The sequence below is a fragment of the Equus przewalskii genome, chromosome 1 (genome assembly GCF_037783145.1).
Source record: "Equus przewalskii isolate Varuska chromosome 1, EquPr2, whole genome shotgun sequence".
Taxonomy (NCBI): domain Eukaryota; kingdom Metazoa; phylum Chordata; class Mammalia; order Perissodactyla; family Equidae; genus Equus; species Equus przewalskii.
In genome coordinates, this window is record NC_091831.1 from 132,254,021 (window position 1) to 132,271,922 (window position 17,902).

Here is a 17,902-nt window from a genome sequence, read left to right on the forward strand (position 1 = left end):
CAGAAGAATTAGCTTCCTGGCCATGGGAGGAGGAAAAGTAGAAACAGAATCATCACCTTTCAGAGTTCTGTAGCCTAGAGCCCTCTATTGGGGGTAGAGCTTGGTTGGGAATTGGATCCCTAAAGTCCTTCAAACTCGCAAGTTCTGTATCATTCCAATATGATCATCTGTTCTTTTTGCCTGCCCTATTCTCATTTACCCTTCTTTTGGGAACCCCAAATTTCTTTTGGGGAAAACCACCCCTCCCACTGTCAGCCAATGTAGTTTGCCACCTTGTGGTGTCATTGCTGTCCTCCTCTCCAACCCCAGGATGGACATTTGTTCTAGTTCTGGCCACTGTAATTAATCCGAGGAGAGACATGACTCAAGTCAGTGTGACCAGAGGAGTCTCAGAACTTTGATGGTTCTGTTAGGAGTAGAAGAGCTCCCTTTTTGCTGGAGTTGCTGAGCCAGAAGCTGCAGACCTGAGACTTCCAGTGGTCAGTCATCTTGCCCTCTTGAGAGAGAAGCCACTGAGAGAGAAGCAGAGCCAAGAAATGGACAGACGTGCCCCCTGGACTTTCAGCCAGCAAATTCCTACTTTTTTCAGGCTGGTTTGAATTGGATATGACTCGATGACTTACTAAGACCTAAAACCCATTCCAGAGACCCAACTCCCCAACTTTTTTGGATAAACACCCCCCAGCTCTCTTTTCAAGAGGAATATGATTGGTCTTGTTTATACTACTTTAGACGTTTAAAAGTGTTATTTTGTTTGGTTGGTTTTGTTAGTATTTTGAATTTTTAGCCCATTTTTGGCATCAGATTGCTATTATAAATTAAGGTTCTGGTGTGCAGTTTTCACTCACATGACATCTATAATAGAGTTTCATATTTTTGGATGTAGGTAATCAAACTTTCCCACTTAGAAGACTAAGGTGATGTATGTGTTTATCTTTGGAAAGTATGCGGAGAATTTTGCTATGGCAGGTATTCTAAGTCTTTTTCATCTTGATCGCTAATACAAGATTTATGTTCCCACTCACAGAATATGACAAGCTAATAAATTAGACTTGCTGACAACCCTTCAATAAAGGAACTATTTTTCTACAGTTAACAGTCCTTTTTAGATATTAATATGCTTACTTAGTGTTAATCATCTTATCAGAGGCAAAACTGTCTCCTAAAGAATATAAACTCTAGCAAAGACTAGCCATATTCAAAACGCTTTTTTATTATCATAATTCTTTAAGTGAAACACATACTTGAAATCAACATACTACACATGTGTCCTTGCCTTGCATGGTAGTGCAGAAGTGTCAAAATGACTGAGCAAGCTGGGACCCTATAAATCATTCTCAATAGCCATGAGAAAAAATTATAACTATTTTGTGACCTTTAAAACTTTTGGTCAAAACATTGAAATCTATCTCACTGTTAGTTATAAATGTAGAAAGAAATTTTTAAAATAGTAAAACTAACGTTTGTTTAGTACATTGTAATTTAAAACATTAGAAACTTTGAGAATTACAGCGTTTATTTTTAAAAAACTAATCAAAAGAGTTTGAACAGTGCTTACCTTCTTTTCATCATATAACTTACGACATGGAGCCGGCATCTTTTCTGTGCCTTGGTGAATTGTTACACTTCTTTCTAAGTTTGGGTCAGCTTCCAACATTTTATCCTTTATGCTCTGAATGGTGTTAAATATCTCCCAAAGTTCCTTAATGTGAAATTTTTGCCAGCATCACTCCCTCTGAGATTTCTTCATCCTTTTCATCATAAACAAAACAGGTGGGGTATCTGTTGGCATCTTTCCTATAAATCAAGTTCCAGGACTTTATCAGCATTGAGTAGACCTACTTAGGCTCCATAAAGAGTCATTTTAAAACCCAGAACCTGAAGACAAGTCAGTGTTAGAAATTGTAGTGCTTTATGCATTCTCAACTGTCTTCTTTAGATCATGCTCTCCTTAGGTTCTCACTGTTATTATTCTCTGATTTGGGCTTGGCCAAACTTATCCCAATTTTAGAGATAAAGCAAATGAGGCCCAAAAGAATGAAATTATGGCAGCAGTTGTCAGGATGCTCATCAGCCCCATTTCCTTCTCTTGGGCACAGAATTGAACTACATTTCTCTTACAAATAGATCAAGCCACGTGATTAGTTCTCACCAAACGAATGTGAGAGAAGGAATGTGTCACTTAGGGGCTGGGACAGTTAACAGAGGGTGAGACTTCTCCTTGCATTCCTTCCTTCCTTTTCTACAGTGACCTTAGAGACTACCTGTGAGGGTGCTGGAACCACAGTGGAAAGAGCCTGGGTCCCTGAGTCAGCTCTTGGAGGAAATCCATCCAAGCTACATTGAACTGTGACATAAGTGACAAATCCTTGTTTGTTAAGTCACTGAGACCGTTAGGGCCTTTTATTATAGCAGTTAGTCTTCCCTGACTAATGCAGAAGTAATCAAGTGATCTGCTCAAAATCACACAGCTGGTCAGTAACAAAGCAAGTCGTGAAAACAAGCCTCTCAAATCCTTTGGTGTGTATAAAAGCTTGATTATCCTAGTGGTTTAAGGAGTTGAACAGATCTGATGAAGAGGGGGTTGTGAGTTAGAGGGCAAAATCAATATAGGCCCTCCTTTTCTAAACCCACCCATCCTGAGCTCCTCATGGTGGCTATTCTTAGAGGGTGGTGAATATGTCCTTCATATTTGATTCACACCTAATATATCAAGAGATTTCAATTACAACTATATTGTAACTTAGGAAAGCTACTTAGGGTCTGTTGGATTTCCTCTATCCATAGGAATAAAGTGAGAACTTTTTTTTTTGTCAAACCAGAAAAAGCAATACAAAGGGGTTGAAGCCAACATATGATAGCAAACTTTGTTATTATACCCGGCCTGGCACAATCTTCAAGCTCACACTTCAAGGCTGCCTTTAAAAAGCACTTCCACGTGGATCGTGCATGTTTCCTAGAGATGAGACATGGGCTCCATGTCCTTTTGGTGCAGTAGAGGTAAGGTAGAGGAAGGAAAGGAAAAATGTCATTTCAGAAAGGAAGGATCTTGTCATGAGAATACTGCCCTTCACCATTTTTATTTTTCAGTCAGCCTTGGTTTATCTGGGCCTTATAGAACTATGGAAATGAGAGAACTGATTCAACCAGGATATTAATTTCTCACTGAAAACAAATTAGAAGCTTCAAGAAGCTACATTAGTTAGCATGACACAAATAGCATTAAATAAATGCTAGCTTCAGTGCAGTCAGAGGTAGCTTTGGAAAGGTATCTATCTTATTTTCAAGGACTACGGCCGTTTGCACGATGGGAAAGTCGGTCTTTGAGAACATCATATTTATTTCTCGGCACTTGACTTGCTCCTGATCAGCATGATCAAGCATAGAGATGGGGCACACGTTGTCTCAAGCGGTCCACTCTCTCTAGGAACTCTCCTTAATTGTCTGAAATGTTGACAGGTTGATAAAAAATGGAAAAGTTTAGAGATGTTTTCCCAAATGCCATTTGTCAAAATTTTGCAAAGCTCTTCCTCTCCTCTCTCCCCTGCTACCTCTTTTTTTCCCATAATTTCTGCTCTGGGGGCAAAATTGATGGCCATGAATAGTAAGGATGTTTTAAAGAGTTGTCAAAAGCACTTTCAGAGACATTAATAATTGTCAGTCTGCTAAGTAAACAATTAACTTTTAATCATCTTTTCAACCACTTTTTTCCCATTTAAAAAATTTGTATGTATTAAATACATGCAAAGATATATTTATATCATGTATAAGGTATAAAGAACAACAGTGAAATGAACACCCATTCGTAGAACACTACCAGTAGCCCCCAAAAGCCCCTATGTCCCTTCCCACTGCCATCCACCTCCCTCCCCACAGAGGAGACCTTTATCCTAAATTTATTATTATTCCCTATGTACCCCTAAATTTCATATGTATGTATCTCTAAATCATATAATTATATATTGTTTGATTTTGCACGTTTTTGAACTTAGTATACAGTCACATGTCACTTAACGATGGGCATATGTTCTGAGAAACAAGCCTTTAGGTGATTTTGTTGTTGTGTGAACATCACAGAATGTACTTACACAAATCTAGATGGTGTAGCCTACTACACACCTAGGCTATATGGTACTAATCTTATGGGACCACCATCATATATGCGGTCTCTCGTTAACCAAAACGTCATTATGCAATGCCTGACTGTAAATGTATTTATACTGTATATATTCTTTTGCTCTTTCCCCCTACTATGTTATTTTATGTTCCTGAGATTCAACCTATGGATGCATGTAGCTACTGTATAGTTATGCATTGTATGAATTTACCATAATTTATTTATCCATCCTACTGTTGATGCATATTTGGGTGGTTTCTCTTCTGTCTTTCAGCATTCTGGCTATAAACTCTCCTATATGTGTTTCACGCTGCATACATGCAAGAGATGCCCTAGAGTAGTGGCTTTCAAACTTTAGCGTGCATTTGAATGGCCTGGAGCACCTACAAAAATCCCCAGGCTCCATCTCCAAGGATTCTAAGAATCCTTCTGAGGTCGAGTCCAGGAATCTACATCTCTACAACCTCCCTGATGATCCTGAAGCACGTGGTCCACTGACTTTCCCTTTGAGAACCACTGACTAGTGTACATGTCTAGGAGGAGAATGCCAGATCCTAGGTCATACACATCTTTAACTTTACTTTGAAATTCAAAATTGTCTTTGAAAGTGGTTATGCCACTGATCCTCCCACCAAAAGAGCGGAAGAGTTTCCACTGTTTCACATCCTTGCCAATAGCTCAAAAATGTTTCTGTTTGCTAATTCTGTGGGTATTAACTGGAATTTCCTTGGATTTTCATTTGAATTTCTAATTATTCATGAGATTGGGCATCTGTTCATATTATTTCCTTGTTGTGTCCTCTTTTCCAAAGTACTGTTCAAAACTTTTTCCTGGTTTTCTATTGTTAGTAGTTTCTTATTGATTTGTAGGGGAAATTTCTCCTGTTGGTCAGAGATATGATGAAAAAGAATGCAGAAGAGATGAGATGTGAGAAGGACTTCACCACCATTGCCGGCTTTGAAGATGAAGGGGTCCATGAGCCAAAGAATGTGGGATGGCCTCTAGAAGCTGAGAACAACACGAGGCCAACAGCCAGCAAGGAGACTTCAGCACTACAACTGCATGGAACTAAGTTCTGCCAACAACCTGCCTGCAGCAGGGAGCATCCTCTCCCCCAGGGCCGTCAGTAAAGAAAGCTGTCCTGGCACCTTGGTTCTAGCCTGGTAAGACCCGTATGTACTTCTGACCTATAAAACTGTAAGATGATAAATTTGTGTTGTTTTAAGCTGTTAAATTTGTGGTCATGTGTTATGACAGCAATAGAAAACTAATACAGAAGTATGTGTGCTTTCCAGTTGTGTGCAATGTATTTATCCATTAGATGAAGTTTAATTATGTTTAGATCAACTGTATCCTTACTCATTATCTGTCTTATGAATAATTGTGAAAGATAAAGGTGGATTTTTTTTCAGTTTCTCTTTATACCTCTGTTAATTTTTGCTTTATGTGTTTTGAAGCCATATTAAGTATTAGTCATTAAGAATTGTTATAGTGATAATTGTCATATTTGTAACCCACTCTGAAAATCTTTGTCATTTAAATGCGTAGTTTAGTTTTTTAAATTTATTGAAGTTAGTGAGATATTTGGATTCCTCTATGCTCCCTTAGTTTGTGTTTTTCATTTGTCCTTCCTGTTCTACTTCTCTTTTTTCTCCTTTCTTGCCTTTTTTTAGGTTTGATCATATTTCTCCTTCCCTCATTCTCTTTTTACTCTCTCCAAAGTCGTGAGTTTTATACTCTATTGCTATACTTTTACTGACTACCTTAAACATTTTAATATAAGTAATTAATGTTTTTAAATACAAAGTTAATATTTCTTCTTAAAACAATAAAAGGAACTTAGACCATTTTAATTCTGATCACCCCATCCTAACTTCTTTGCTATTTTCTTTCAATATTTTAGTTATATCTCATTTTTATCAATCCCACAAATTAGACAATTATTGTTTTATAAAGTAAATTTTCACTTAGTTCTACATACATATTTATCAAGTTCTGTGCTTATGTTTTATCCTTGAATATTAAACTTTCATTTGGGATCATTTTTCTTCTGCCTAAAGAATATCACTTAGAATTTCCTTTCATGTTGGTATTTTGACAGAAAACTCTGTTTTTGCTTGTCTGATAGTATCTCTACTTTACTCTTTTCCTGGAAGATAATTTTATTGGGTTTAGAATTCTATTTTAACAACTATTATTTTCCTCTCAGAACATTAGATTATTCCATTGTCTTCAGGATTGTACTGTGGCTGTTGAAAAATTAGCTGTCAGTCTAAATGGCATTCTTTTGGAGATAAACAATCTTTTTTCCATAGCTGGGTTTAATATAATCTCATTGTCTTCAGTGTTTTGAAATTTTATTTTGTTGTCCACATGTAAATTTCTCCTTATTTATCCTGCTTCAGGTTCCTTTGGCTCTTGGAATTGAAGGTTAGTGTCTCTTGTCAGTTCTGGAAATTTTTCATCCGTTATCTTTTGAGTCTCCTTACCTTTTTTTCACCTCTTTCTATAACCCTGATTAGACATAGTAAGACATTTTCACTCTATGTTCCATATCACTTACCTTCTCTTTAATGTTTTTCTCTCTTCAGTTGTTTTGTTCAGTGTGGCATTGTGAATAATTTCTTCAGCTCTGTCATCTCATTAGTTCTCTCTTTAGCTGTATCTAATCTATCCATTGAGTTTTTGTTCCAGTATTTGGTATTTTATTTCTAGCAATTCCGTTTGGTTCTTTTAAAAATCTACTTTGTCATTTTTAAGATTCTATCTTCCTTATTCATATTAAACATATTAAAACATAACTTTTTATTTTAAGTCTAAAATCCCATAGTCTCCAGGTTGATATTCTATTAGCTGTCATCTATGATATCTTGCTCCTTTCTTTATTATTATTACCTTTATTTTGCTATGAACTCAGATTTCATGGATATTTTGAAAACTTTGGTTTAAAGTATATTCCTCTACAGAGGGTTTAATATTTGCTTCATCCAGGAGCCTGACACCATTTTAAACTAAATTTTTGGCTTAGCCTTTTTCAGAATGTTCTGAAAGTGCAACTTATGTTGCAAATCCATATGTGGACTTATTTGTGGTTATGAAAGGTTTTGTTTCCCCTCTTCCCGTTGTCAAGGTCAGGAAAGGCAATTTTCTTTTAGTTTCCCTCTGCACATGTGTTTTTTTCTAGTTCACTGTTTCTCTGATAATATAATTCTTTAGGATCCAAGATTTATGCAGAGATCTCCTATTAGACTCTCCACCTTAAGTAGGCTATGAGTTTTGTCTTCTGTCTCCCTTTTCCTATGCAATAGTCAAAATGGAAGCTCAAAGTGACCAGAATTCATCAGAAGCTCTCCAGAATGAAAGCTGACCTCATTGCTCTATAGATCCCCACTTCTTTTTTTTTTTTTTTTTTTTGAGGAAGATTAGCCCTGAGCTAACTGCTGCCAATCCTCCTCTTTTTGCTGAGGAAGGCTGGCCCTGAGCTAACATCCATGCCCATCTTCCTCTACTTTATATGTGGGACGCCTACCACAGCATGGCTTGCCAAGCAGTGCCATGTCCATGCCTGGGATCCGAACCAGCGAACCCCAGGCCGCCAAAAGGGAACGTGCACGCTTAACTGCTGTGCCACCGGGCCGGCCCCTATAGATTCCCACTTCTACTGTATTTTTTGGCGTCTGAAGATTCCTTGCTTTATTTCCATCTCAACAATACATTTCTAAAGGAGTTTTTTGTCATTTATCCAGGGAAATCTTTTTAGTGTTTCTACTCCACCATATTGTTGGAAAGGAAATTCTTTCAAAAACAAGTTATATTTATTTACCCACTAAAGATTTATGCTGAGCACCTGGCATATAAAGAATAACAAAACCCAGTCCCTGCTTTAAAAGAGATGGCAATCTTGATGGCTGGGTTCTCTGGGATTTCTTCTTGGAATCTGCAACATTTTCTCTATTCAATTTATATGAGAAAATATAATATAACCAGCATTCTCTCAAAATAGAGTCTAATAGCTACATAATGTGAATGCATAAGTGTTTGTTGAATGAATGTATGTATTAAATATTAATTGATTAATGAAACAAGTTAGTGTTAGTTGTGTTACATCAGAGTTTTTTTCCTGAGCCTAATGTAGTACAAAAAGTATAGAGGAGAAGCCTTACCCAAGAGACTGGAGGGTAGCCGTGCTTACAACCCCACAGCACTTCTGCTTTGTTTTGTTTCTCTCACATAGGTTTTGTTAGTTGTCTATGGCACAGTCCTAATGAGAACTTAGAGGCGTCAGTACATAACATATGTTGAGCCTTTCCAGTTGGATCTAATACATCGCATCCAGTAACAACTCTTTCGGTCTTCTCCTAATCACATCCTGGTTCCACTTTACACTTCTCTGCCATGTGAAGATAAAGTCTAGTGACAGGCTGACATAGTGTGGTAGGGTGCAGATTGTGGGGAAGATAAACCCAGCATTTCTAACCCATGCTTAGATATTCAGGCAATAGTTAATTTCCGTACAATTTCTTATCATGCGGAAACATCTTAAATTTAGTCTTGATGATTCTGATAGACAGGCGTTATTGGGAAGGCCTGATGAATAATTAATCTAATACAATGGTAACCAGCAATATTAATATTTTATATCACTGTAAAGCCATCTAAAACCATCCTGTAGGCTCATGGGTAACTTAGATTGAGCACAACTTGAAACATTTCTTCACTGAAACGAGAGATTCTTCTTTTATCGCAAATATAATTATCCATTTAAGTGTCATGGGTCAATTTATTAACACTTTATTCATCGGGGTGTAATCTTTATTAGGCTTTATTGCTACCAGAAATTATATCCTACACAAATACAATAGAGATTTAAATGTTCTGGAGAATGAGCTGACGGCTTCTGCCTTTATGACGTTGTTCAGTAATGGACCTTGACCAACAGAAGATTTCCTAAGTATAAAATATTACTGCTTGATGCTAATTTGGTTCCTTTTTAATGACTGATAATCCTTGTCGATTTAGTGTGATTGTGACAATCCAGTACTGTTTCCCGCCCCGGATGTGATTGTAACAGGAGCCATTAAGTGTGTCTGCATAATAAAATTAGTCAGGGAAGCTATGTACATGGTTTCCAGGCCTTTGGATTTCCATTATAGTGGTGAGGCTTGTTGAAGTGAAAAGTCTGCCAGAGGCTCAACCAACCCCCTGGCTCCACGGATGCTATGCAGAGGACCGATGATGACCACATTAAGAAGTCCATTCTTAGAGTCCTAGAAAATTCATCATATACACATAAGAGTTATAGATTTGGGGCTAGCAGAGACGGTTTGGTCACTGATTTGCCTAACAAAGCTTTACACACAGCTCCAAAGCTTACATACATAATCAGTCTTCACAGCTAAAATTTGAGAGGAGGAAGCCTGTCCTCGGTTTGGAGATTTATCACTGCTTCAGCGGGTTGCTGTATTAAAGGAGTTGCAATTGCTTGACCTCTTTGAAAATAATTTAAATGTATGATCTGATCCCCCTGTCCCCTTGGAGGGATTTATGGGGCTTGATGCGAAGGCAGGGATAAGGACCTCATCACTATGTAAAGGCAGTGAAATAAGTAAGTGTCTCTGCCTCTCTGCCCTTCCTGTTCCACTAGTGTACACGGGATCAAATTCACATTCTTTTCTCCTAAAGCTGCTTTCACGTGAGTCCCCAGGGAACCATCTTCCTAGAGCCTACCAGAAAAGAGTAGAGACTATGTACCAAGGAAGGATCTGTTTTGCTTCTGAACTAAGTAGCCCTCGTATTAACAGGCCAGAAATTTATATTCTAAATGTTCAGAAAGTCTGAATTGAGAGCAAGAAGGTAATCGAATGTGAAGGCAACATGAGGAACTTCCCAGCAGAGGACTCATTGATGATTTATTATGTGGCATTAGCTAAAGTTTTTTTTGTTTACTAATCCCTCTGGAGTCATTAAAACTTGGGTTATTAGAAATGAGAGTGCTTGTTCAGTTTTAGAGTATAGAGCAAGCAATCAGTCAGTCATTTTTCAACACTAAGTGTTATAGTAAACCAACATTTCATGGTTTAAAAAAGAAAAAAAATAAAGGCAAACAAACAGAGAATATAATGTCTGTGCTAAGTGTCTGTTATCATCTCTCCTCTGCAAGGTTGTTATTTGATCAGAGAATATTAAGCAAATCAGAAAATTAGCTTTGTTCCATGAAAGATTGTAGCACAGTGGACTTGGTACCCTCTGTCCGTCTGGAAGCTCCATTCTTCCCCTCTGGATTTCAGCCTCAGTTTCTCCCCTTTGTCTGACCAGTGTTGGTGTCTCTCTAAGCAGAGCCAAGAGCTTTTGCCCCCAGCCAGCTGCCTCTAGGAAGTGGCAGTGTGGCATTGTCCTTTGAAGAGTATTGTAGGAGGTAACCCAAGAGAAGCCTGCCCCTTCTCTGTCCCACTTAGAGATGGGCATTGGCAGGCCCATGGGAATGATGGCCACTTCCATGAGGCTTGAAGAGGACACATTTCCCCAGTTAGAGTAACCTGCAAGGGCTGCCTTAATTTCTAAACAACAGGCCTCTTCATCAGACTTTTTGTGATGGTGATAACAAAGGCTAGATTTTTCTGGAAACATGGCTTATCATTTTCTACCGTGATGCCTACAGCTATTCTCTAATTGCTTGCCTATCTCTCTAGATTACAGGATCCTTCAAGGGAATGTCTTTCTCTCTTTTATGTCTCTAGCTCCTAGTACAGTGCCTGACTATGATTAAGCACTTGGCCACTCAGAATGGATGCCAGCTGTTTGCCGTCCTGGTGCATGTGAATGACTATCAGCCCTGTTACATACCCAAGCACCTTCACACACGTTTATTTTCTTCAAGTATTTAGACACCAAAAGTTCTAAAAGAGCAGAACACATGTCTGTTGAATGAACAAATCTGCAAAATCAAGAGAAGAGGTAAATATTAAAGGCCTGAGTTTCTCAGCCAGGGCGTCCCTTCCTTTCTCCTTGAAGGTAAACTTGCAAACCATGGAATATTTCGTCTTGAAGAATCAGGACCAAGCTCTCAAAATTCTCTAGCGAGTCTTCTGACAGGTCCTAGAGATGACCTCTTTATCATAGTCAAGATGATTTGGTTGTTCATCCTTTCATGGTGTCCTTGGCATCTTTCAGAAATGGAACCCACACTGATGGACTCAATATATGAAAATTCCACTATCTGGCAAATAGCCGTGCTTTCTTCATTTTGTAGACAGGGATGGGGTGTAGATTAGATTATTCCTCAGCAAAAAGTCACTTCCTCCCTCACTCCCAATTTCCTGGGAGGAATATATTTTCCTACCCCTTTGACGCTGAGCTTGGCCCTATAATATGCTTTGGTGTCCGCTGCCCCGTCTCTTCACTTGGGCTTGGCCGTCCACGTGATTTGCTTTGGCCAGTGTGACGTTAGCTGAAGATATAAGACTTGAAACAAGGTTGCATTTCATCACAGGAAGAACGTGCCTTGGGTAACCTCTTGTTTAAGGATGACAGGACACATAGACCAGATCTTCATCCAACCTACAGCTTCATGATGGTTAATTTTCTGTACCTTGACTGGGCTAAGGGATCCCCAAATAGCTAGTAAAACATTATTTCAGATGTGTCTGTAAGGATGCTTCAGGGAGAGATTAGCATTTGAATCAGTAAACTGAATCAAGAACATCTGCCCTCACCAATGTGGGTGAGCATCCTCCAATCCCTTGAAGACCCAAATAGAACAAAAAGGGGGAGGAAGGGCAAATTCGCTCTCGCTCTTCTTGAACTGGGATGTCCATCTTCTCCTGCCATTGGTCATCAGAGCTTCTGGTTCTCGGGCCTTAGGACTCAGACTGAATTATACCAATGGGTTTTCTGGGTCTCCAGCTTGCAGACAGCATATCATGGGACTTCTCAGCTTCCATAGTCACATGAACCAATTCCCATAATGATTCTTCCTTTATGTATCTATATATATTCTATTGGTTCTGTTTCCCTGGGGGAACCCTGACTAACACCAGCTTGGAGCCAGATCAATTGAAGCCCAAATGACCCACAGATATCTGAGAAATAAATGTTAAAAAAGAAAAATCGGTTGCTTTTTTTCATTTGTTTTTTAATCAGTGCTTCTCCAGACAAGATTTTGTTCAGCTTTGCCTAAGTATATTCCTCCTGACTGTCACAAGATTATCATTATCTTTTCAGCCAAGATGATGTATTTAACTGTGGCCTTGCCACAGTAACAGAGAAACTCCTCACAGATAAACAGGAGGTAGTCACAAAGCAACCCCACACCAGGCCCACAACGCACACTGAGCTTCAAGTGGCGGCTCCACAGATGTGCCCACAGAAGTTGAAGAGGCAGCTTAACAGATGTACAAAGCTGCAGATCAGAGGGGACATAAAACAGTTAAACTTGCTTAAAGGCACAATGTGTCACCATCTAACAGTTACATGCATCCTAAGCCCCTCGGAGGAGGAACATGCGCGGGCCGTGCTCCTGGCTGTCGGCATGCCAGGAAGATTATAAAAATGCCACGCTGTGAAGTGTTGCCCTCCCGCCTGAGAAGCTACTATTAAGCGGAGTATTTACTGCACCTATTCAGACAGGAGCGGCAGCGCAGAGTGCTACCTGTCTCCTGGTTGGATAAATTAGTTGTGCGTGTCACGAGATTATGGCTGCCTATTGTTCTGCCTGCTGAAGGTGGGAAGAGATGAAAGCCCCTGGTCTGCCCTTGTAATGTTTCGTGTGAAATTCAGGAGGCAGCCTCTTTTCTTCCCAAGTTAATGGCTAAACGAGATCTGGACTGACTATATTAGAGTTTGGGGTATAATTAAAAAGACAACACACGGCAAAGAGCGGTAAAAAGGCGTTTATTTATAGCGGGAGGGCATGCATGAGAGGAAAGGGAGGGCAAAGCAAGGAATCTGGGAAAATCAAATGTGTGTGCCACGAAAGGTGAGCTCTCTGCACCGCTGTATAAATCGGTGCCATAATCAGACCAGAAATGCTGGGCAGTCAGTGCAGAAATGATCTTCACTTTGCTCAACTCCTCTCAAAATATTTTTTATATAAATTGTTTTGCCCTCACATTTCCATGATATATGGAGCTATGAACTCTAAATTAGTGTTAACAGAAATTGACAAGCTCTGCATTAAAAAATATCAGCCAGCCAGCCCTACAGGCTTAATTATGGAAGGAGAGTATGATGGGCGCAAAAATCCTGTTTCAAAATTTTACCACATGCAATATAAATAAAAGATTATTTCATCCACTAGCGACCTTACAGATCAAAAGGAAAACAGGAGAGTGACTGTGCTGGCATTTATAATTATTTATCTTGCCTGAATGGGTTTTGTTGTATTTTGACAAATCCAAAATTTGTAATTTTTTGTTGTGGTACAGAAGGGGCAGTAGCCCTACTTTGTGCCTCTTAGACATAGGTTCAAGAAATCACAGGAATTAAAATAACACATACTTGGGGCTGGCCCGGGGTCGCAGCGATTGAGTTCACACGTTCTGCATCGGCGGCCTGGGGTTCGTCAGTTCGGATCCCGAGTAGGGATATGGCACGGCTTGGCAAGCCATGCTGTGGTGGGCATCCCACAGATGGGGTAGAGGAGGATCGGCACGGATGTTGGCTCAGGGCTGGTCTTCCTCAGCAAAAAAGAGAAGGATTGGCAGCAGATGTTAGCTCAAGGCTAATCTTCCTCAAAAAAAAAAAAAATTTTTTTAAAATAACACACACTTTAAATGGAGCCAGGCTCCTGTGTGTCAGATAAGACCATGTAGATGTGTTCATCAGCAGACATCTGTTGAGGACCTACTATGTGCAATCATTATACAGGTGCTTTTTAAGAAAGTGTCCTTTATAATACCTCTAGCAGGGTTTACATTCTTTGTGTGTCCTGAGCTTTATGTTTATTTTTTCGTCTCTAAAACCAAACCCTGTTGTAGTGGTCATGGTTTCACACTGGGTTTTTTTATGTCGTGATCTCGCACAAACACAAACCAGGAATGATCTCAGAGCTCAGCCTGGATGCTGAGTCCCAGTGCCCAAATACCAGTCTCCCGATTGGCTGCCATTAGAACTTCCTCCATGTCTTATCTGTCATTGTGGACATGGCGTGCTGCCATATGATTAAGGTGACTAGATGACCTGATTTACCCAGGACATTCTTGATTTACTCCTTGTGTCCAGCAAAACTATTAACAACCCTCAATAGCGTCCCAATTTGGACAATAAATTATATTTTACCCTACATATGATGTACTTTTATTCCTATTAGAGCTAGGAAGTACGGAATGAGTGAGTGTGTGAGTGAATGAATTTATGTAGGCATGTAGACGGAGACAGACGGTTAGAGAATGAAGTCCAGCTCTTAGAAATTTGCGGGCTCAGTTCACCTCCTGAAGGACGCTGCCAAAGGGAAAATTGACTTGAACCAAAAATGACGCCCTCTCGGATTAGAGCAAAGTTTCTTAATCTCAAACTTAATGACAATTTGAGTCAGATAATTCTTTGTTGTGAGAGCCTGTCCTGTGCATTGTGGGATGTTTAGAAGTAGCCCTGGCCTCCACCTACTAAATGCTAGTGGCATTTCCCACCCAGCTGTGACAGCCAAAAATATCTCCAGACATTGCCAAATGTCCGCTGGGGGAAGGCAAAATCGCCCCCAGTTGAGAACCACTGGGTTAGAGAATGGATACAAAAGATTTTCTAAAATTACTAAAGACAATGATGGAAAGAAAAACGCACTGAAGCATATGAAACAGAAGGGCATTCTACGTACACCCAATATCATGTACTTAAGCCTAAAATGCAAAATTTTATTTTAAATTTTAAAATGCACATAGTGTTAGATACCAGTGAGAACTCAAAGACAGTTCAAGTTCTGGGTTTAAATCTCTACTTGTTTATTTTGCTTTGGGGTGTTTATATTTAGTAATTGCTTCATTTGCTGCTATGCTGATAGACATGAACTCAATCAAATCACGTTGTTTTGTTGCTTTGTGTGTGTATTGCCGACTTATAATGTGTCACAATTTATGTTTCTTCTAAACTCGACTTGAATGAGAACTGATAAGGGTTTGAAAATTATCCTCTTTCCCTCCCTGTTTCTTCTGAATTTCTTCTTTCTTTTTCTGGTATTTATACTTTTTGTTTATTGAAATCATTTATATTTTCCATAAAGTAAGTGAAGGTACAAGGCATATTTCCTTCCAAATGAGGAAGATACTAAATTATGGTATAAAAGGATGTGGCTAATTTACTTCAATTGATATAAAATACTGAAATTAGAAATAGGTTGTATCGCTTAGAGAATTTTATCTGTTTTAAAAAGAAAAAAATTCTGTTGTGTCAAATAATACTGCAAATAATTTTTTCAAGCTCGTACTAACCCGAGACAGATGTATATGGAAGTTTAAGTAGATTTCTCCTGTTTAATCTTGAAAATATTTTTAGGTTTACATGAGACTTTAGATTGTTAGCTGTCAAAATTATCTTTAATCAATTCATACACAATAACAACGATTCATGTTGCGAATGCTTGGCCAAATGCTCCTCCCTAATTTCTAAATGCTAACCCTTAAACCGATTTTGGAAACATAGTCGATTATAGCACATGGATTCAGGCTAATCTCTAAACACAGTGTTGAATAAACCACCTCACAGTGAGTGTTTTTATTCTATTTCCTTTTGTGATTTTCCTGAAAAAAACAAGCTTAAGCAATATCTTTACTCACATACTGGGCCGCTCAGTCCCCAGTGATTTGAAAGAATTAGCTTCTGACTTCTTGGCAAAACGTATTTAGCATCTGCAAAATTTTATTTAGTTCTGTTATGGTGGTGTGTTGTGGACACGGATGTGAACAAAGTGTGACCTCTGCTCTCCTGACATTCACCTGTCCAACAAAAAAACCATGCATGCCACATGCGCCATTTTAAATTTTCCAGTAACCACATTACACTAGTCAAAGTAAATAAGTAAAATTAATTTTAATATGTTTCATTTAAACCAATATATCTAAACCATGTAATTAAGATAAAAATTATTAATGAGATATTTTTGCATTCTTTTTCTCTTGTTTTAAGTGTTCAACATCCAGTGTATATTTTATACTTTGAGCACATCTCAATTTGGACTAGTACATTTCAAGTGCCCCGTAAACCACACGTGGCTACTGGCTACTTACTGAGCAATGCAGACCTGGAGCAGTGGTCTCCGAAGTTCGGTGCCCTTGACAGCTCATTAGGGTTGGAGAAGAAAAATCTTAAAATGCTTGTGTGTATTTATATTTATCCTATCATTAAAATTTTTTTCTAGAAATATTTTTTGCACATACAAGCAAACAATTGCATTTTTTGCCCCTCCTTATATACAAATGGTAACATAATACAAATACTATCTACACCTTACTTGTTCCACTTAATGTCATTTGGAGATTATTCCAAAATATCCCTTGGATGCACCATAGCTTACTTAATCAGCCTGGTGTTGATGGACTTTCAGATTGTTTCTATCCTTTGCTGTGACAAACAAGATACAAAGACATTGAAATGGTGTAGGTCATTACACATGTGTGGGAATAAGTCTGTAAAAACAAGTTATTAGAAATAGAATTGCTGAGTGAAAGGAATACGGATTTTGATAGAATTTGCCACATTTCTCACAATGGAGGTTACGCTCCCACTAGCAACATAAGATAATGCCTCTTTACCTTCGCTTTCGTCAACACAGTATGTTATTGAGCTTTCCCATCTTTGCGAAATTATAGAAAAAAATGATATTTCAATGTAATTGTGTTTTACGTTTCTCTTAAGAGTGATGTCTTGCACCTTCTCCAATGTTTATTACAGTGCATATTTTCTATTATTCGTTAGTATTCTTCATCCATTTTTCTATGGTCTTTTTCTTATTGATTTGTAGGAACTCATTTTACACTGGGGAAAATCAGCATTTTGTAATACGAGTTGCAAATATTAGTTTACTGATTTGTCTTTTGACTTTGCTTATGGTAATTTTTAACTTCCAGAAGCGTTTTTATGTTGTCTAATGAAGCAATCTTTTACGGCTTCTGAGTTTAGTGTCATAATTACAAAGATCTTCCCCACTATCAGATTATAAAATAATTTGCTTGTTGTAGAACTCTTAAACTTTTATTTTTTATATTTAGGTATTCGATCTATTTTTAATTTATTCTAATGTAAGGTGTAAGGTATAGATCTGACTTTGTTTCCTTACGACAACCTAGTTATTCTCATATCATTTACTGAACAAGCTATCTTTTCCATACTGACTTGAGATACCATTTTTATCATATACCAAATCTGATTCTATGCTGCATACCAACCCAAATGCATGTCAATTTCTGACATTCAATTCTGTGCCATTTCTCTCTCCTCACGGGGTGCTACAACATTATTTAAATCAGTAGAATATTATAAGACATTATTTCTTTGGGCTAGTTCCTTTTTCTTACTCTACTTTTTCAGATTTTTCCTAGCTAAACTTGCTAATTAATTTCTGTGACAACAGTATCAGTTTTTCTTATTTCAAAATAAACTCGATTGGTATATTCATTAGGATCAGGTTAAATTTGTAGGCTAACTGGGAGAGCACTTGGTGATGGTAAAACTCGGACTGTAACATGGTTTTGACTTGTTTTAGTCTGCTTTTGTCTGCTTGAGGCGCGTTTCAGTTTACCTCATATGGATTTTGCACATTTTTAGTTTATTTTTAAGTATCTTATCTTTTTGTTGTTA